General features: G+C 38.6%; 1 long non-coding RNA gene across 1 annotated transcript in view; it reads right to left on the bottom strand.

The window, feature by feature from the left end:
- The window catches only part of LOC137857648 (uncharacterized), a 695,515-nt gene extending 676,779 nt beyond the window's left edge, over nt 1-18,736 (bottom strand). The window contains exon 1 of the long non-coding RNA XR_011097206.1: nt 18,423-18,736. This is a non-coding gene — a long non-coding RNA (uncharacterized lncRNA). The remainder of the gene's footprint in view (nt 1-18,422) is intronic.
- Between the last annotated feature and the right edge of the window lie 4,085 nt (nt 18,737-22,821).

The raw sequence follows: 22,821 nt of genomic DNA, 5'->3' as shown, positions 1-22,821 counted from the left end.
GCACATTTGCTGTGGAAAGAAAAATAACAAGAATGTACATTATTTCAAGTGAGATGAATTAACCAATTTCATAGAGGAAGGGAAAAGAACTGAGGACAACTGCAAAGACTGTAAAGTGAGAAGTCAATACTCTTTCATGTATATTAGTTTTGGACAGAGACCTGCAAGCCTTTGAAAACAGTCCTTACTAAGCCATGTGAGTGACATCAACAAACAGGGAGCTGTTGCTTGTAGCAAAACTGGCATGTTTTTTCTTAATTTTCTCAACTCTGCAGAGACAGACACACGAGCAAAAAAAGGAGAGAGATCTGGCAGATTTACTAGTAGTTTAGAGTTGCTAGTAGTTTAGCAAATATTTAAATCGGAAGTAATTCCTTTCATGAACACAAACAAACAAACAAACAAACAAAACAACAACAACAAAAAAAGGGCACCTCCAAAAATAATTTAGATTTCTAGAATGAGCCCAAACCAGCTTTTTGGTAAACAGTTGATACTTACTTCAACATCTAAAACAACACACTGTACTTTTCAAACCATGGTCTAACATCTAACATCCTCTTTTTTCCTCTCAGTCTGGAATAAAGACACTGAATCAAGGGGACTCCGGGCTTACTGAAACTCTAGCTGAGCCTCTTGTCAAATTGAAATTTCATCTTGTATTCTTAAACAAAGGGCTAAACTTCAGAGCACCATTGGTCCTGTCAAATCCAAGAATAAAATAACATGTACTTAGCTTTTCCAGCATTTAACTTTATTTTTTTAAAGGATTTAATGGTTTTGAAAGCATACCTAACCTTAGCCTTTAGAGTATGTTGCTTTCTTTTTTCTTATAGATTATTCCTGTTACTGTTGCTTTCAACCTTGTTTTATTTGTCATATATCTAAACAATGACAAACAGAAGATGCATTTGTGCAAGAACTAGTTTTAAAATCAAATTGAAAAAAAAGATAAAAAGTGTAGTGACAGAGAACTTTTAGTTATTTTTTTTTTTTAATATTTTGTGCATCACAACTTTCTTAATTTCTCTAACTTTTTATTTTCTCAAAGGCACACGTCTTTTCATTACAGCTAAAAATTTGAGATATCTGATAAGTTGATATTACAGACTCATAGTGTAGGCTTTTAAAAGCAGGTTAGTCCTGTCTTTTTTTTTTTTTTTTTTTTTTTTTTTTTTTAAGTCTTAGAAATGTATGCTTTTCTTGTGCTGATATTGATCTCATCCCTATCATTTTTGTGTAGACAATATTTACAGCTGTATTACTGATGATTTACAACGGTGTTACAAAGAGGAGAATTAGGTCTCTCTAGTTCTAGAGAAATTTATCATCTCTCCACAGAACAAAAGCCTCATGCACAGTGTAGCACATAATTTTAATTAACTTAATGAAATGGGCTAGATCCTCATTAGCTGTTGTAGCTCCTGTGGAGTCAATAAAAGTAGATTGCAATTTGATGTCAATTGGTCTGGCTCCATGTACAGCAATAGACCTATCCTTATTTATACCAGCTGAGAATTTAGCTCAGTGTTCTGGCACAAATAAATACTATCATTTGGTAACTACTTTTATTTTTAGGTTGTTGTTCAATCTCTTGTAGGTTGCTCAGAAGTTTCTACCTATTTAATCTATCTGCTTTGCTTGCTGTGAGTCTGTTCCTCAAAAAATGTCTAAGGCAGGGCAGCAGCCCACACATAAGCACAAGCGAGACAGAAGGAGAAGGAGTGAAAACAAGGAGTTGGTGGAGCAGTGCCAGGTTTCACTAGTTGAGGATCTGCTCAGAAACATTTTCAGTGCTTCTTTCAGTCTTGCTAATGCTGGTGTGTAGCTTGAGTCTTCAGTTTGAGTCCTTTGGGAAATACACTAGCAATAAGAATAGAAAAGCAATTTAGGTGGCATCTTTGATCATCATTGCTGTCAATCAAGACAGGGCTTGGCATTAACATATGCTCTTCAGAGGAAAAACTAATCTTCTCCATTTGATAACATATTAAAGACATTAATATTACAAAAATGAGACTGAAAACCTGAACTTTTCCATTGGAAGCCTGTGGAAGAGTGGATGAAAATTTTATTTATTTTATTTTATTTTTTTTGGTTGTTGTTGGAAAACAATGATTCACTGAAACAAGATACAATTGATAAGAAAACCTTTTTAAAATATACTTTTTATTTTCATCTTCCAGGAATAAGTTTAATGTTAGTTAAATGCTCTATTTTATTTTTATTTTTAAAATTATAATCTCATTTCCAATTTCAAGAACTGTCTTATTTATACTTGTAAGCTAAATATAGTAAAAGGAGAAAACAAACTGAAATAGCAGTAAACAAATATTGTGATAGACATGCTGAGTTTTTTTTTTTATTTCCAGTTTGTTGTTTTTTAGATGTTTTCAGGGTTTTTCTTTTTTATTTTATTTTTTTATCTTGAGTCAGGCTGAAAATTTTTTAATAAATTTCAATAAATTTCAATAAATTCCAAAAATAAGGGAAATATTTGATATCCAGTTCTAATCAGTTGCTTTATATATATATTTTTTACACTTTTAAAAGACTCTAATACCTATAATTCAATTGCTTAGCTTAGCAGAGATTGCAGACATCAGAATGTAAAAATAACTTATTTTATAAATGTTTTCAGCAATATTTTGTAATTCTGGCAGTGATCTATCTGCGTTAAGCTCTAAGCATTCTTACAAAATGTGATTTCTTTCTGACCATATCTGCGGTAAACAGTGCTGTATGTTATGACATATATGACTCAGTCAAACCATATACAACATGTATATTTTATAGCTTCACTAATAAGAAAACTTCAGGCCAGTATTGGATTTAGCTGAGATTTTCTTTCAGGTACAACTACATAACCTTGTTTCATGAAAAAAAAATAAATACTGAAGGCAATCAGAATCTCTACTCAGTATGTATTTTGATGCTTAGTTTATCTGCAGAATATGATTTTATTTTATTTTGAATTAAATATAGTACAGATATAATGAAAAATGTGACTTTTGTTATTACTTTCATTAGTTTCAGATATGGATGAAAATTATTGAAAAAGATTATATTTCAAGAGTACCATTTCTCCTGAAAACTTTTAATAAAACAAAACAAAAAACTCTATGACTACAGAATCAGTGAAAATGAAAGAATTTGAAATTCTGTACTGAAAAAGAGACATTTAACACAAAACAAAATGTTATCACCATTTTGCCCAATTCCAATGTAATCAGTAATTGTGGGTAGATTCCTTTTAGGTTAGCAAACAAAAGTATAAATGATCCAATCTCTAGAAGTTTTCTTAATAGCTTAAGAATGGAAAAAAAAACCACCAACAACACATTTTTAGTTATAGTCAATAATCATCAGAAAAAAAAATATTGACAGTGTACCACAATCTGCAATCTTGAAAGCAAGATAGTAAATTTGTTTTGAAGGTACGCTTTAGGTAGAGAGAAATGAAAGAAACATACTGGACTCTACTCTGGATGACATCCAATGGGGCAGCCGAAGCAATCTCTTCCGCGTTCAGACTCTTGTGTTATATTATTTCCACAGCAGAATAAAACTGAAAGTGTTGCATGACACGTACTAAACAGAATGTGTTAAGATGTCTGTCTTAGTTACCCAGAAAAAAATCTGGAGTAACTCAAGATTTTGGCTCATTGATTTTAGACTTTACACTTAGCAAAATGTAAAGGCAAGTGTAACTGAAGAAGTATCAAAGTCACTTGGAGTTAATCTGTTTTAGGTAAACTGATACAATGTTGTTAAATCATGTTTATAAAAGAACACAAAGGGCTCAAGAGAATTAGTAGAGAGAGCTTAAAAACATTTTTTTTTTTTAATGAGTCAGAAGAAGAGCTGTCCTTTCTACCTTTCTAAATATTCTGTTGCTTCCAACTGCCTAGCTTAGTGCATACTGACGTGATGCAGAGATTTGGCAGAGCATAAATATTTTTTAAAGCTTACTCATTAACACCTTGGGCCTATCCATCAGCATGATTGACATCAAAAGACAAAGCATTTTTTTTTTTTTTTTTAATAGGACACAACATGTACGAAAGGCTTTCTGTGGGCTAATGCAGCACACCTGACAGATGTGTGAGTCATTTGACACAAAGGGTGGTATTCATGAACACTCTATCACCTCGCAATCAACTCAGTATAGCATTCCTCCATGTTTTCTGAATTCCTTTTTCTTCAAAATAAGGAGAATTTAGGAATAACTACACAGGATTCATAGCAAAATCATTTATGTGCTCCATCTCTAAGATGCTACTAATAACGCTGTTCATGACATTATCTGAAATGTTATTAGGAAAATAATAAGGACTTCCTGAACTGTGTCTAAGATATATGCTTCATGTGTTCCATGCCATGTACTTTATATTACTGCACCAAATGAATCCATAAAGATTAATTGTCATCAGTAAGTAACATAGCAGTTCAATAAAGATAACTTGTCACCTTCTGCTAGTCTGCTCAATATTGTCTCTAAATGGTAATAGGCTTCATTACATCCTGCTGTATTTCATGGAGACTCAGCAGACAGAATATGCAGAAGTGAGAGTCAGAATGGGCTTTAAAGTAATATTACCTTTATGAGGGAAGAGAAACAAAGAAACACACAAAAGAAAGTATCCCCTGATTGCCTCCCCCAAAAAAACCAACCAAACAAACAAAAAGCCAACAACACAAAAATAACAACACAACAACAACAAACTATGAGAAATAGGCACTAAGAATGTGGAAACTTAAAAAAAAAAAACAGTTTTATTTTAAGTGATATGAAAGTCTTTTGATAAATATTTCAGAGGGTTCCTCAGCCTATGTAGAGTAGCAAGTGTGTCTGTATTCTGTGGCTTGATCTCCGAGCTCAGACTACAAGCCAGCCTGATTCACACTCATATTTATTGTATTTGTTAAGCCCTGCTTCCCATCTTCCATCATGTGCTTTATGGATTTTGTCCACAGTGTTTGAATTTTATATTGAATCTTATTTTAATCCAAACAGATTAAAATCTGTGGCATATTTTCTCTTACTCAGTAGCTCTGAGATAACTTTTTGTATTGGTTACAAACCCTTTTCCTTCTAATGACCTAAGTGTTTGGAATGTGTAGCCAGTTTATTTTGAAAGACTAAGCTCTCTTCTGCTGTGGCTAATGAAATCCTGTCCGGACAATCAATATATGGCTGCCCAGAGCACTCATTTATACTTGCAACAATTGAGGAATGAGAATGAAGAGCTTATCTGAAGCAGTGAAGACTAGAGGAAGCAAAAAGTTATTTAGCTATCAGTCTTGCAAAACACTGTACAGGTGACTGGTGCCTGCTGTATTCTCAGGCACCTGAAGTGGAATTAGTATTGGTAATTGGACGAATGCTTTAATCAATTTCCAAAACCAGAAAGTATCCATGAAGGTGATATGACCTCCAAAGTCCAAGGAAGATATGGAAATTAGGAATGATTTCTGTTATCATATAATAGCAATCACATTAAAAACATATAAGTAGAATGACATAAAAATGGTGCTTTACTTAGCACAGTTTCCAAGCAAAGTCAAAAGTTCAGAACAATACCAAAATAGAAAGAAATTTAAAATTGCTAAAGTGGTGGAGAAGGTGGCAGACCACATCTACGGTTACAATATCTGAATCCATATTTGTCCTCCTGTTCTCCTTTCCCCTTTTAAGTCTCTGAGCAGGTGCAGTTTAATCCAGGAAAGAATGAGGGGTGGCTGCCTAGATCTTTAAAACTTCTGAGCTGTTGAATTCCCAGTTCAATCACCTTTAATATCTGCAGGCTGTAATAGCTTTCCTGAGAAGTTTGAGAAAAAAATGATACGAAGTCTTAATACTTCATTTTGTAGCTCGGAAGCTTCAACGTGATGAGAGGAAAGTCAACTTTGTCCACAGGGGACAATCACTGCACAGCTGTTCCTGCTATCACCTCCAGTGGAATCAGCACGTGCTCATTGTTTCTGCAAAAAAAAGGCTTTGGTTTTCAGTCTTTTGCTGGCATTTCAAAAATGGCATTACCCAGTTCCATGGCATCTCTTTCCACTGAAACTCTCTGAGTTTTGCTGTTCTCTTCCTCATTCCTTCCACCATGTGAGGAGGTTTCTCTTCCCACAGACACAGTACAAGTGGGAGTTCCACACTTCAGTGTTTCAGGCTCAAATTTTAGCTTTTTTTTTTTTTTTTAAGTCCTTATTTGTTGGATGGCTGGTCTCCTCTAGATGTCTACGGGGGAAATAACACACTCCATATAATATTTCTGTTTCTTGGTGTTTCTTGGTGTTTCATAAACATATGGGCAGGAGTTTTTAGAAGCCTGAAAACAGTCCAAGCAAACTAGAGGATTTTCTCATTTGTATAGATAGTATACCAAAACCTCAGCAGAACTAATCTGAACACTTAGTGTCCCTACTACATAAAAATTCTGCAAAAGGATGTTAATGGGACCTTTGCAACTCCTACTGACATTTCAGTGTTTTGTATAGTACTAGAGTCAATTCAGTCACATAGGTCATGTTCTCATAGTGCCTGTTGCCAGGATCCAGATTTTGTCTGCTTGCATAAATGGGGTTCATCCCCTTCAAAAATGCTCAAAGACAGACTTTCCAGGGCTTTTCAAAAAAGAACAGCCCTAAAAATCTGAATTAGTTCAGGTAACATTGTTGTCTCATCCATATTTCCTTCCAACAAGATGCTACTCACCACAGGGCTTTGTCCTGTATGCTAGGAAAGACAGTGGCAGTGGTATTAGCAACATGGTATTTCTCAGCTTCCTTCAAATACCATCCACTATTCTTTAGCTAAAAGCCTCACAAAGATGTGGGATAATCTTTTTTTGTAGAGATTGATGTGTGGGAAAGAACAGAGTAAGAGGGATCAGCTGCAAGAGGGTTTGATTCAGTTAGAGGTGGAGAAGCTAGGGGTTGGACTTTTAGCAGTGAAACCAGGCCTTTAAAGCCTTGTGTTGTTTTTGGCAGACGTCCTCCTCCTCCCCATCTTATTTACACTCTCTGTTCACGTCAGCTTCTCTTTGCAGCCTGTTATTTGCAGAGCAGAGCTTCTTTGCACTTCCTTCTGCCAGCCTCCAGCTGATCATGAGCTACAGAACAGTCACCCAGAAACCTGTCACCACTGGAAGGGTGCACCAGAACGGGGGATATGGAGTTGGATTGCAAACCATGTGCGACAGGCTGTGGAAGAGGCTGAGTCAGCCCCTTGCTCAAAAGGCCATTATAACATTCAGTCGCTGATCTACTTGCCATGTGTGATTTCACATTGCTGTTAAAATGGCATATTGGCCCTAATCCTGAAAAGCTTTCAGACATGTATGCATTCAGTGAGATAAAGGACTATAGGGAGATGTCTACATTTCCAACAAGGACATCATACTTTTTTTTTTTTTTTTTTTTTAAGGTTGGTGCAGTGATCTATAAGCATTTTGTGACACATGAGTGTGGGCTAAGCCATAAATGTACATATATGTGATCTGCACATATATACAGTATATCTCTGTATCTGAGTGACATTACCAAATGGATAATAAAGCCTACAAATAGCATAGTCAACAAATTTAGATTGCTATTTTTGTGTCTTTCATTCGTGAACTGCCAAGAAGTAGATTGCTATATCCTCAAATTTATCTTTGAAAATCATCTACAAATAACATGAATAACGTCTGTGAAAACTTGTTTGATAGGGTGCCTTACGAGATCACCTCTCTATCGATTCACTGAGGCTGTGAGTTTGTTCTAGTCTTTAAACTAGCAAGACTAATTCTTTAGCTCAGACTGTAGCAGTTTACGCTCTCAACTCAAAAAAAAAATAAAAAAAATCCAGAGTTCACTCAGCATTGTAGCCACTGTGCAAAATTCTTACAAACCTAAGAATTTTTATTCTGCAGCTGCCTGAGAGTTTGATATCAAATTTCATAGAATATTACACATTTCGCACTGCTTAATAAATAGCAAAGTATAGGGAGAAAGACTGGGAACACAAGGCTCATAGCAGCTTGATGAGCATGCTAATCATACTGTGCTCCTCTTACAGTCTTTGCTGTCAATATGAAGTTAGTATGTCAGTGTTAGACCTGCTCAACCACAGTACCCAAACTACATAAATATAAATGAATTACATATATTTGCCTGTTTACTGTGTATGAATGTATATATTTATATTTATATACACATATACAGATTTACTGGCAACAACAATTTTTTTTATTTTACTAGATTATCAGTTCTTTACTTGAACTAATCCAAAGCACAAACACTAATGTTTTCTTGCCTAGTCTCTCTCTTTCTCCCTCAGTTCAAAATATTTTATTTATTTATTTATTTTTTTCAATTGATGGGTCTCATCATTTGGGGCAAAACAGTGTTTCCTGAAAGAGAAGGATCAAAGGGGTTGTTACCTCATTAATTTTACCTTAACAGCAGCTGATGCAGTGTGTGCATTACAGTCTACATTTTCTTTATTGCAACACAGCTGGTACACTCTGGACTGCCTGTCTTCCCACACTGAGCCAAGTTTGGCCATCTCATTAACAGTTGTTTGCATCTCAATGCTTGTTGTAAAGGAAATTCAACAAAACTCTCTGAGGTAGTAGGTACTCCTGGTGCTCAGGGCTTAGTCACTTCTAGGATTCATTGTCTGGGGAATATGTAGGGAAGTTCTGAATCAAATCTCTTTTTATTTTCTTTTTTCATCCTCCCCCCCCCAGTTCCTTGAATGCTTTATCAAAGCCTCCAATTCCTTATATTTTATCTTTTCTTCAAAGACAGCCAACCTTTTTTCCTTCTGACTGATCTTGAATGAGTGTGGCTATTGGGCAGCAAAAGAACTGCTCTGGCAAGTCACTAAGAGGGTTTTTGTGCAGAGCATTAGCAAGCTGGATACCTCCTGAGGAGCTGAAAACCCACTGGCCTGCCAACTGCACTGTCAGTTCAGATCAGCAGGTACCATGATTTTTCTTGTATTTTTTAGTTAAGCGAAAGTTTAACAATGTTTCTTGAAGAAAATGGTGCTTTGAGAACACTAAAGATGATTTGATATTTTCACCTGCGCTGTGGCTGGTGATAGAGAATAGTGCTAGTGCCCCATCACACCTCATATGTATCTTTGCAACCTCATGGTTTAATCAAATTGTTCTTGCACCCTCTTCTTTATCAAAACCTGTATTCTTTGAAGTGAGATTGAGTCTGAAGCACTCTACAGCAAAAGGGCTATATTTGTAGAAGTTGCATTGCACTCTACAAGCCTATATTTTGTACTGACTCGGTCTATTCTGTTTGCACGAGTGGATAGTACTGGAAACCAGATTCACTGGTGGGAATACAGATCTACTGAAATCACAAAATAAAAAGAAGCCCGAGATGACAAAATCAGTAGACTGTACTTTTAAGATCACGTGATATATCTAAAAATCCTCCGGTCCTTATTGAAAGTGGCCCTACTGTGTTATCCCCGAAAGTGTGAAAGGGCAGGCTAGATGGGGCAACCTGGTCTGGTGGGAGGTGTCCTGCCTAGGGGGGTTGGAACTGGGTGGTCTTTAATGTCTCTTCCAACCCAAACCATCCTATGAGCCCCTTTTCTTTAATACAGGAAAGATATACACAAAAACATCTTTAGGAAGATGTTGCATGTGAACAGGCAGTGTTGGTTGATGATGAACATCTCATCATCAAAAATAAAGGAAACTTTTCTGTCATCCCAGACCAGTGTTTTTTAGCTCACCGTATATTGGTTTTACATACACAAAGCTAAAAATCTTGCATTTTCTTAGATCAGAAGAGCAATATATATTCATAAAATTACACCTGACTTAAAAACAAAACACAACAAAACAGAAAATGGAAAGGCAAATATTCAGAGATAGAGAAAAAAATAAATATATATATAATATTATGGACATATATATACTATATATATATACACTGTATCATATAGCCTTGATGTTTCAAGTTTCACGAAGAGGTTTTGCAGGACAACTGAACGAATTGAACAGAGCCCGGAAGGTTCATGTTCAGACCTAGAATGCGTTCCTCCTCGGGTGCTGTGCTCCCTGCACCCCGTCTCCCCGTGGGGAGCTGCCCACGGCCGCCCACCCGCGCGGGGCGCCGCCTGCAGTCTGCCGGGAGGCCACGAGATGGCGGTGCGCCCCCTCTAACCGCACCGCGCTCCTGACCCCCACCCCCCCCTCCCCCGGGCCCGGCCCCGGCGAGGGTTCGCTGCCCCCCAGCCCTCCCGCACCTCCAAAATTCAGGTGGAACTCAAGCGGAAACACGATTAAAAAAAATAAATTATACAGTTTCGTTCTGTTGTATATGTGATGTTTGTCATAGCTGGGACAAAAGGCGGGCGGTGCCAACAGGTATTCGGTGCTCGCGGGGGCAGGGAGGGAGCAGGGCCGCCGACCCGCCGCGTTCGGCTGGGGGGGGCCCGGCTGCAGCCCCCCGGAGGGGGGGAGGGCCGGGAGCACGGCGGTGCCCGGCCGGGGGCGCTGTCAGCAGTAACGCCCTGCGGGGTGGCTGCTTTCCCTCTGGACGCCTTTCCCTTTGGGTCTCCGAGTAGCAAAACGCTCTTCCAAAACGCTCCTCCAAAAGTCAGACAGCACCGTTTCAGCCTTTTGGTCCCTTTCAGGACAAGCACAAATTGCAAGCCTTTTAGTCGTAAGGGTTTACCCAACTTTAGCCATGCTAAAATCTGAAATTTATTTTATTTTATTATTATTATTTTTTTTGGTCAGAGGATGACTATTTGAGTGAGTCTGGCAGTGAGTGGACTAAGTAAGTTCTCATAAGCTGCCTTGTCAGTCCTGATGATTCAGCGTGGTGCAACAGCAAACTTGTGATTTGTCTCTGAGTGCTTTGCCATATTGTATTCTATGAACGCATGGAAATTAATCCTTAGTGACAACAGCTTGGTAGTCATCAACGGGGATGAATGTTCAAAGTTCAGTTCCTAACAGCATTCTTGTATCAAGAAATTTCACCTTCTGGCATCATTTCCTTACCCAGTGCCCTTGGATTGATCTTTTATACTCGTCTGTTTCAGCATCGATATTGTTCAGGCTAAAGGCTGTCTGGTAATTAATACATATGCACAATATTTACACAGTGCCTGACACACTTACATGCTTTTACATCATAAAGAATTCAGTAACAGTTATAAGCATGACCAATGAGCAAAAACAAATTAAAACCATTAGTTTTATGTGTTTGTCTTAATGGTGGCCTTTGACTAGTTGTGTTCTTTGAATGTGAAACTCAAGGAACATGAATATAGTAAAGGATTTCAAATGGCCCTTTCAGTTCTGTTTTATATGGCCTGTGTCTACAAGAAAGCTGTTTACACAAACTCTGGAAACTGGGCAAGTGCTTGTATAATGCTTCAGGATCTGGCTTCAAAAAGAGAAATATCTCATTGGGTGCGTAATCTATTGCTGTAAATGGAAGTCATACCAAGGGTGAATGTTGGGAAAAATAACTGTTCTGAAAACCCCTTCCATGCCCCCATTTTCCCAGAAGTTCTTTGCTTTTTTAGAAAATGTGAATTTCAAAATGGGATTAAGGTAGTCCTCGGTGGAGGAGCTTGGAAAATAAAAGCACTGCCTGTTATTGCATGAGTGTTTCTAGTTGATTAAGTAAAATATGGCTGGGACATTTTGTTCTTTTCTACTTAAACAGGCTGTATGAATTTTGAGAAATAACACTTGGTATTTAACTCCCATATATTATCTCTGATGTTCTTTTTCTCAGGGGGTCTAGAGATATTAGGAATTATCTACCCAGCCAATTCATTTCCTTTAGAGCCAAATCATTTATTCTGAATAAACATTCTTGTCCTGGATGTATATGTACTCCTACATATCCACACACGTAATTTTTACAATCTAACTAGTAAAAGAGGCTAAAGAACATATGCAAACAGCTGAGAGTGGGAGGCATTGATTATTAAATGAAGCGGTTGAGTCCAGAGTACAAGTAATTGTGTAGAAACATCCATTTTTATAAGAGTTGGATGACACACTGAGCTTGGCTTGTGAAAAACATTTTAAAGTCATTTATTTTCTCTCTTTAAAAGATAAACACTTTTGTTCAAGGTTCTGCTTATAATAGGAGGTCTGTTCTACCCTGGGTCTACCACTGATGAATGTTGGTTGCTGTTGAACTGGCAGCAGAGTAGAGAAGTCTTGACAGAGATGGGTTTGCTTCAGAGATTTGCTGCAGAGATTTACAGAAGCCTTTTTTTTTTTTTTTTTTTATAAAAATGTCTGTAATTGCTGGAAGAGTATTTCCTGAGTTCAGCCATTACAAATTCCAAAGACTTTGACTGAGTCTAAGCCTCTTCCGTGTGTGTCTGATCTAAGTTGTGGCATAGAGACAGTGTACCTTTGCATGTTCCCTATGCTACAGAGCAGAGTAATGGGGACAGGCAGTAATTTGCAGTACTGGCAAGAACCCTATTCTCTGCTGTCCCAGAGATGATATAATCAACAACTGTCAGATCCCCATCAGGCTTCTGCTGAAGCTGTCTGCTGAACTTAAGTTATGATGTGTATAAGAAAAAACAGCTTTTTGTTCAGGTCCCAACTATGTTCAGTCTCTATAATTGCTGATCAGATTCCCATTCCCTCTTTGTTCCCCTTGGGCTTCTTTTGGGTAACAAGGGACACTGCCAGTGAACGGGCCACTGCCATTGAACAGGGCATCTGGTCTGCATTGTGTGCTCCAGCGCGCAGTCTCCCATCATGCCTTTGGACTTGCAGCTAGAGGGCCTTTCCTCTTCTGATATTTCAAGAGGATCAGCCCTGGTCCCCAATTTCCTTCACAGCAAGCAGCCTTCAGTCTTCTTTGCAACAGCAGGTAATTAACTATCTTGCCACTCACCCTGTTGTAGCATGTTGTGTTCCAGCACTGGAAGTCTTAACCAAAACATAAAAAAGTCTAGTAACCGATGAGGAAGATTTAATCTGCTAATGATATTACTTCAGTTCTCAATAGTGAAGATCAAGCCTTTTTGTATTACAACTGAAATTTTATTTATTTATAATCATTACTTTTCTGTGGTTTAATATGAAAATCATTGCCTCAGGAAAAAACAAAACCAAAAACAACTTTTTTTGTTGACTACTAATTTTAAGCAGCACTTCAATGTCTGACAAGGGGAGTGCTTGATGTTAATTATTTTTTGATGTGAGCATAATCATGTACAAAATTTGCTTTCATGCACAGTCTTCCATGTAAGTTTATGTTTTTGAAATCTGAACCTTAGCAGGGAACAAAATAAACACTTACAGTCTTCAGAGTTATTATAATCTGATTGTCATAGAACAAAATACCTTGTCATCTCCCACTACACAGCTCTTCCATATAACTGTTGATTTGCATCACTTACTCTGTTATACTTCATTGATTATGTTACTTCAAAATTGTTGTTTATTCAGCCTAACAGCCATTCCAACAAGAAAAGGTAAATATGGGATAAACTGTATTTTAGATCCTTACAAAGCTCTCAAAGCTGGAATTCTAAATTCAAACATATGGTGACATTGATGACCTCTGGGATGAAATAGAACTGGATTCTGGATCAAGAAAGAAAAGTAAATTTGGACTAAAGGAAGACTTTGTATCCATGTTAAGCTGCCACTTAAAGCATGTAGATCTGGGGGAATTTTAACAAATTGAATTTGCTCCCTCCACTGGAATAGTTTTTGCACACATAGTTTATGGAAGACAGTGTCTAGATATTGATATACAGTTTTCTTACAAACAAATGCTTTCAAACGGTATATAATTGTTCTCTTACTAAAAAGTAATAGCTTTCAGAAAGTTATTAGAAATGCTTTAGGAGAAATGTTTTATGCCAGTGACCTTAAAATTGTTTTCCAGGTAGCTAGTTGTGTTTTCAAGTTATTTGTGCCGTTAGTATGTCTTTAGAGATAATATGTGTTATATAGGAAAAATAAACTTTGTAAGAAAAGAAAGTAGCTGATTTACAAAAACTGTAGACATTCCATTCTTTTGTAAATACAGTGCAGGTCATAATGCTTAGCTTTACTACATTGTTATTCTTTGTGTGTTTTCTCATTTCAAAAGTATCAAGAGGATGAATAAGATAGGAGAAGCAAGAGCGGTATCTGCATGTGTGTCATTCAGCCAATATGTGTGCGCGCGCGCACACACACACACACACACAAGTAAATGCTTATAATTTCAAAATGATGAAATACTACAGAGAAATTATAACCCTACAAGTCATTTACAGCTATTGCAATTGTGGTTAATACATTCCCGAAGCTATTTTTTTTTTTCCTGGCACAGATGGTAACATCATAACTTCAGATCTTATTCCCAGCCATTGCTGGCTGTTCTTGGGTGTGGGAAGAGGTGATGATTAGCTAAGACAAAACTAGCTGTTCACAACATCTTGTTGGAACTTTGTTGTTATTGGTGATAAAAATGTCTTTGGAATAAACTGAAGATTTTCATAGGAAAATGCCTGCTTCTGTCATTTTTTTTTTTTAAGTCAGCTGTACATGCAATTATATAATTGATGTTTCCAGTGCTATATATTTCTTTTGTTTACATGTTTTTACACATTAAGGATATGAGAATGTTTCAAATATGGAAGACAGCAGGCATTACCATGAGAATTTGTAAAAATAATAAAGTTCTTTGAGAACATAAAGTGTCTACATTTGTGAAGTTCTTAATGACACTATTGTGTCATTTCAGCCTATCCATACAGTTCTTTTTCTATGACACTTTCAGTGGATTTTAGTCCACAGAAAGCATATTTGTATCATCTTCCATTTTGTTACTGAAAGGACTGTTGTGTTTCAGCCCATTTACAATGTATTCCTGTGCTTAATCATTGAGCTTAATTTAAGAAAGAACACATGAAAACCGGGTATTTCTCATGCTTCCATAATTAATTGCAGTTAGGCGTTTTGCTGCTTCTGCTTTATAGTTTTATGTGGAATTGGGTAAGGATCTGTTATGCAAGAGAAGGTACAAACACGGGAAGACCAAAAGAGATCACAAGTGGAATAAATCAGAATAGTGGATTTGTCTTGCCAAATGTTGGAACTGATGTCAAACATACTGCTGTGATTACTTCTAATTCAGCAGGTCAATCTTGTCCACGAAATTTCCTCTACATTTCTCAAACTGTTTCAGCTCTTCAGTGACTTTTCAGCATCCTTCCCTGACACTTCAACTGATAAATTTATTACTGGCTGTAAGTGTATGTTCTGATGTAAAGTTATCTTCTATGTTTACATTGGTCTCATGTTGCAAGGAGAAAAGAGAATAGTTCTGAAAGCCTTGGATCTGGGAACATCAGGAATGTTAGCTAATACCTTTCCAAATTTTATTTATTCATTTATTTTTTTTTAGTAGTCCAAAGAAGGTTTTTAAGGTCTTATTTACAGCTAATGCATATAGAAGGACCTGAAAAGTAGCTCTGGCATGCTCACTTTCAATTTCTATGTAATTTCAATACTCTAAGCCTCTGGCTACTGTTATAAATGAAGTCTCATCTCAATCTGAATTTAGTAATACTTATAAACGGCATAAAAGGTATAAAAGGTATAAAAGGCAAGTAAACAGCTCTGGGTGTGCGGGGAGTCCATGCTCCACCAGCACGCACATACGAACATCAAACATTCTAAATATACAGAACATTGCTTTACATACTAAACAGGAGTACACCTATACATATGTACAATCAGAAAAGGTAACAATAATCCTTTAAGTTCCATGACTTAACAGTCTCCATTTTCCATTCCCTTGAACAATATATCTTGCTTTAAGTTGTCGAGCAACTCGGTCTTCAGGCCTTATGTATCCCGTTCTTCCCGGATCGAAGAAAAGCATATCCATCTCTTTTTCAAGGCCAATTGGGCCTGGGTCAAAAGGCACGTCCAGGTCAGCAGGGGGCGTAACAGCAAAAGCCTTCGATGGCTGTAGCAGCAGAGGGGCCGCCCATGGCTTAGCAGAAGGGATCAGTGGACGAGCCCGCAGCTCCCTCACTGTGACTGTAGTCCCACAGGGCTCTTTAAGGCCTCAGAGACTGCTCGCCAGGTGCCGAGCAATTCCACTGCAACCTTGCCGTTTTTAGTTGCAGAGTCCCACACCTTGACCTCAGTTTGGTCCCATATTTCAGGATCATAAACTGTCCGATTGTTAACAAGGAGAATAAGCTGTAAGGTTATCAGGACAGTCCTTGTTTCTAAGGATGTATGATTCCCCATAATGCGCAGCTGCTTACCAGCGAGAGGCAGTTGTGTGCGCAGGTCTGCTTCTCTCAGCTCGAGCTTCTCTCCAGCTCCGGTGCGCCTTTTTCCAGCGACTTTCTGTATGAGCTTCTCTGAGCGGTTTGCTGAGTTTGGCCGAGCCTATCTTCATGAGGCAATCAATGTGCCTGTTCCCGTCCTGGTCTCCGTTCTGCTAGCTGGTCCCTATTCATTCCTTTTTCCTGCTTCTTTATTGATGATGTAACTCCATCGTGTTGCCTTTTTTTATCTTGAGGGCAGGCTCCCCTTTTATACCCTTCTCTCCACAGCAGTTCTTTTCAAAACAACTTTTCATTGGTCAAACAACTTTGAGTGTAACAACAACAGCAAACACCCAGAAACTTCCATGCCTCAATGGCTGGAGAACAAGCAACCCAAGACTTCATGGAGTCTCCTGAATCACCCTTCTTTGTTCCCTCTAAACTCTTATATTCCTGATGGCCTCATCGTTAAGAGTCTGATGATGTCATCAACCACGGGGCTTGCCGACCCCCATGGCCACACTCCCACATCTCCCCCTTCTTTCTTAATATCAACCATCTTCTCGACACGAATTACCACTCCATATATAACACTACTCAGCTCTGCATTTCACTATCTCCCTAGCACCTGGAAGAGCTACAGGACTCTGCATTTTGTGCATGTAATCCAGGATGCTTATGACCCTGTTTTCCAAGTTTTTTGCAAGCTCTTTCTGTGTAAAAATATCAGCCTCCAAAATGCTTACTGCAATTGATATTTCCATAAAGGCTGAAGTATAGGAATATAATGGATTTTCCACATAAGCTAACAAGTAAAATGCTTTATAATGTTTTCCATATATGTTTTTCCCTTTCCCACTTTACCCATGTTTTTCTACTTTGATTCACTTAGTGGTCTCAGCTTACTGCCCTTGCCAGCCTCCTCACCTGAGGCCTTCTTTGGGTTCTTCCCTTTGGAGAGTTTCTGTGAAATTCCTTTCCCAGCCTGGTCTGGTCCTGGCAATGTAACCAGCTTCCATTTGCTCTTACAATTGCTCTGTTAATTCTTTAATTGTTGGGCATTCTGTGTGTTCCTGTGAGAGCCATTACAGACTGGTTTAGGTGGGTGCAATGTGTGGGATGGAATCCCTAACAATTCTGGAGGTAAAGACCCTTTCATCTGAGCAGCAGCTTCTGCTCCCAAAGGATAGCAAATCCACAGGATATGTATTAATAGGATTTTTCCATTGTGTCAATAGGATTTTTCCATTCTTAGCCTGTGGAATTCTGATGATTTTTTGTAGGTGTTAGAACTAGACTGGGTCCAGAAGCTGATGTATCGGCCTCTCAAATTTTCATTACTATGCAATCCACTTTTGCTAGTTCTGTGCCGGATTTCTCAGCTGGCTGGCTTTGATTTAGGCAGTTCAAGTTTCAGGGCATTTTCATGCATGCAGCTTAAAGTGCAGCAGGACTCCTTTACAAGCAGGATACTCCATCATCAAGCTCTGTATATCAAAGCAGCTCTTGGGCCTCTCACTGTAGACCTGAAAGAAATGTGGCTGCCTGTTCAGCATGCTGCGGGTGGGAGTACTGCTCTGTATGTGTAGGTCCTGACAACCTGCAAGAAAGAATGCTACAGACAAACTGTTTAATCATTTTCTAAAAATAAAAAATAAAAACAATAATGTGATATGAATGTGATGGAATGATAAAATGATTAGTCTTAAGAATGTTTTGTTCTGGAAACTAAATTTAGAACTCCTTTAGGATATAGGACTCCCAGATCTGCACTGTGTTTCCCAGGAACACCAAATTCTCTGCAACCATCTTCATTCTGTTATTTATTAGATATGCTCCTACGTCAACTATAATTTGGAAGGACAACAAAATTTGCTTATGTGGCTGTTGTTGTTTTATCCCGGCCGGCAGCTAGACACCATACAGCCATTCGCTAACCCTACCCCCTCCCTCTCTGGGATGGGGGAGAGAAATGGGAAAGTGAAGCCTGTGAATTGAGATAAAGACAGTTTATTAAGACAGGAAAATAATAATAACAATAATAATAATAACAATAATGATGATACTACTACTACTACTAATAATGTATACAAAACAAGTGATGCACAATGCAATTGCTCACCACCCGCTGACCTATGCCCAGCCTAACCCCGAGCAGTCCGGCCCTCCTCCCCCCAGCTAGCCACCCCTGTGTATTGTTTAGCGTGACGTCAGATGGTATGGAATACCCCTTTGGCTAGTTTGGGTCAGCTGTTCTGTGTCTGTCCCCTCCCAGCTCTTGCTGCACCCCCAGCCTGCCTGTTGGCAGGACAGAGTGAGAAGCTGAGATGTCCTTAGCTTGGTGTAAGCACTGCTCTGCAACAATTAAAACATCAGCATGTTATTAGCACTCTTCTAATCATAATCCAAAACATAGCATTCTACCAGCTACTAGGAAGAAAATTAACTCTGTCCTAACTGAAACCAGGACAGTGGCTAATACTGGTAATATTTTGATAAGCAGTTGCATGTTTTAACTTCAAATTATTGTTTGTACAATAATGTGTTGTTATATATGGAGTAGTAATTCGTGTCGAGAAGATGGTTGATATTAAGAAAGAAGGGGGAGATGTGGGAGTGTGGCCATGGGGGTCGGCAAGCCCCGTGGTTGATGACATCATCAGACTCTTAACGATGAGGCCATCAGGAATATAAGAGTTTAGAGGGAACAAAGAAGGGTGATTCAGGAGACTCCATGAAGTCTTGGGTTGCTTGTTCTCCAGCCATTGAGGCATGGAAGTTTCTGGGTGTTTGCTGTTGTTGTTACACTCAAAGTTGTTTGACCAATGAAAAGTTGTTTTGAAAAGAACTGCTGTGGAGAGAAGGGTATAAAAGGGGAGCCTGCCCTCAAGATAAAAAAAGGCAACACGATGGAGTTACATCATCAATAAAGAAGCAGGAAAAAGGAATGAATAGGGACCAGCTAGCAGAACGGAGACCAGGACGGGAACAGGCACATTGATTGCCTCATGAAGATAGGCTCGGCCAAACTCAGCAAACCGCTCAGAGAAGCTCATACAGAAAGTCGCTGGAAAAAGGCGCACCGGAGCTGGAGAGAAGCTCGAGCTGAGAGAAGCAGACCTGCGCACACAACTGCCTCTCGCTGGTAAGCAGCTGCGCATTATGGGGAATCATACATCCTTAGAAACAAGGACTGTCCTGATAACCTTACAGCTTATTCTCCTTGTTAACAATCGGACAGTTTATGATCCTGAAATATGGGACCAAACTGAGGTCAAGGTGTGGGACTCTGCAACTAAAAACGGCAAGGTTGCAGTGGAATTGCTCGGCACCTGGCGAGCAGTCTCTGAGGCCTTAAAGAGCCCTGTGGGACCACAGTCAGAAACGTGTGGTTTGCCAGACAGTGAGGGAGCTGCGGGCTCGTCCACTGATCCCTTCTGCTAAGCCATGGGCAGCCCCTCTGCTGCTACAGCCATCGAAGGCTTTTGCTGTTATGCCTCCTGCTGACCTGGACGTGCCTTTTGACCCAGGCCCAATTGGCCTTGAAAAGGAGATGGATATGCTTTTCTTCGATCCGGGAAGAACGGGATACATAAGGCCTGAAGACCGAGTTGCTCGACAACTTAAAGCAAGATATATTGTTCAAAGGGAATGGAAAATGGAGACTTGTTAGTAATCAAGAGAAGGAATGGAAAATGGAGACTAAGTCATGGAACTTAAAGGATTGTTTGTTACCTTTTCTGATTGTACATATGTATAGGTGTACTATGGTATAATATGTAAAAGCAATGTTTAGAAGTATGTTTCGAATGTTTGATGTTCGTGTGTGCGTGCTGGTGGAGCGTGAACTCCCTGCACACCCAGCGTTGTTTACGTGCCTTTTATACCGTTTATAAATATTCCTTATATAAATATTACTAAATTCAGATTGAGTTGAGACTTCACTTATAACAGTGTCCAGAATCAGTTTTGATGAATTTCCCAAGAGAAGAAATGTGAGAAAAAAAGGTTTTTAAGAACTTAAAGTTCCTGTTGACATTTTTAATTGAGGAAATTGAATTCACTTTATTTTATTTTTCATTTTTTTAGTGAATTTATTATTAATATTTTGTGAATTGGCTGTCACTTTTTTTTAATCACCAAAATGTTCAAAAAGATTCTGTCTCTACTATTTATCTCTACACATAACATTTTACTGTAATGTATTCAGACTGATTTGTCAACCCCATTGCTCATAACAGACAAGGTTCACTGAAACACGTGTTTGAAATGGTGGTCCTGTTATGCTCCCCTCTACCATGATAGAACGGTAGTGTGAAAGTTCTGATAAAAACTATTTCATAGACAGGATATGAGAGTAAGAGTTATTCAAATAATATACAGATTTAGCTCTTGGTCCTTTCAGTAAAACTGCTAGCAGAGTGTTAAATAATGGTGTTTGCTCTGGTGTATTGTGAGAAGTGGATCTGTGCTAATGGACAGACTGGACCATGGCCAGTCTGAACACCTTGGAGTTGGCAGAAGTAGCAGTACTTGGTCAATTACCAACATGAACTAATCTCAAACTAGTCCTGAGCTCCTTATCAACCTGATGGGCTATCTTGCCTGCTTTGTGAAAGTTTTAGACTTATGAGCAGTTTGGCATGAGCAGTGTCTTTTCATTACTCCTGATTGATTTACAGGCTGTCTTTGAAACTGTTAGCCAAAGTGATGGCCTTAAGCACCTTGCAGGACTCTTGCGCTTACTCAAGACCTGAGACCCAAATGTTTAATTTCTGTGAGCAGTACTGGTGGTTCTTAACAGTCCTCCAACCTTGTTCAGCATGAGTTTTCTTGAGTCCTCTGGAAAGTTTCTAGATTTTCAGATGCAGCTTGACTTTGCATTTTCAGTGAACTGATATTGATATAAAAAGGATATAACTTTACCCTTTTCATCTTGCTTAAGACTCTGTGTGTTATATGCAAATGCTTGTCCTCTTCATTTCAGTATTTTTCTAAACAGATTTTATTAATTTACCCTACCATTTTTTTGTTGTGAGGAGCTTTTGAGGAAAATCTCAGTGTTTTTTAGTTTATGTGATTAAAATTCTCAAACAGCTTTCCAGTCAGCTGTTAGTTCTGCAACAAGCTTTAATAAGAAAACAAAAGGTGTTTGCTGTCATCTCAGAATGTCACACAGGAGAAGGAGATGTGAACTTGTGATCAGCATCAGGCCTGAGCTTCCAGCGAGTGGTGTGGGAGCTGCTGCTGTTACACATATTGTGCTGCTGCATGAGTGGGAGGAGATGAAACTTTTGCCATTTCTATGGCATCACTCAGCAAGGTGTAAATGAAGTATGAAATAAAAACTCTCAACCCACTCAGTGCACAGACAGAAAAAAGATAGTGTTTTATACTTGCTGCTGTGATAGGCTATTTGGTGTAATATTAACCCTACACAGTGCCAAAATACTCTCTAAGTTTTACAATCTCAGGTCAAAAGAGCAATGATTTCTAGTTAGGTCTCTTCCTTTTTCTCTCTTTCCACCAACGTGCTATTGCACGTCAAAGCTGGTGATGCAGAGCAGGAGTGAGGTGAAAAGACTGACAAGGGGATTTTGTTCTCAGAGAAAGAAATTCTGTAAGTGAATCAGTAGGCACAATTTGCAATGAACTTCAGGGTAAAATGATAAAATACCACACACTGGATGCGAGTACAGATTTAGAAACATTTGTTGTCTTCATTTTATTGAGCTCAACCGGGTGATTTGGAAGGAAGGAGCCATAGGTGGTAATGTATCTATGCTATGTTTAAATTCATTAGCACCAGGGAGTCTGTTTGTGTTGCTAGGTAGCTTATTTGGTGTGGTAGCAGTCTTTGGAAGGAAATGCTTTTCAGGCGCAGATTTGCCCCGAGGTCTTGCCTTCATAGCTTAACAAATTGCTACCTAGATCCTTGTGGGATCCCACTCATTATTTTTAAGCCATAAACAAGTCTCCTGGCAGCCTTCTTTTTATTTGGCTGGAAATGTTCAGTAGTTGAAACCTTTGAGCTAGATCCTAAGCTGGTGTAAATAATGCAGCTTCACTGATGTCAATAAAATCAGGCCAGTTTATACCAGCTGAAACTCTGTCCCTTCAGAAGCAAGGCAGCTCCTAATCTCCATGCCATTCACATAGAGGTGAATATTTCCTTCTTTTTTTTTTTTTTTTTTTTTTTTTTTTTTTATATAATCCTTGCATGTCCTTTGTAGAACTAAGTGTTTTGTGCTGCAGATACTCCTGAGAAATGGAAAGAAGTGAGATGGATGCTGATTTAAAATGCTGGACACCTAGACCCGTCTTGTTCTGCCAGAGACCTCTGCGTGGCAGCATTGTTATTTCTCTTTGTGCTCACATTCTTCCCCTTTTATTTTCCAGTCTTAGAAAAGCACGGGGATAAAGCGACTAAATATTGCAGTAGATACTGTAGTAACAGGAGCTGTAGTGTAGAGGGACATCCAGTACCATCACTGCAGAACAAGCATAAACAGAAATGGAGC

Source organism: Anas acuta, chromosome 5 (genome assembly GCF_963932015.1).
Source record: "Anas acuta chromosome 5, bAnaAcu1.1, whole genome shotgun sequence".
Taxonomy (NCBI): Eukaryota; Metazoa; Chordata; class Aves; order Anseriformes; family Anatidae; genus Anas; species Anas acuta.
The sequence above is the reverse complement of the archived record's forward strand: the minus strand, read 5'-3'. Positions and strand labels throughout refer to the sequence as shown.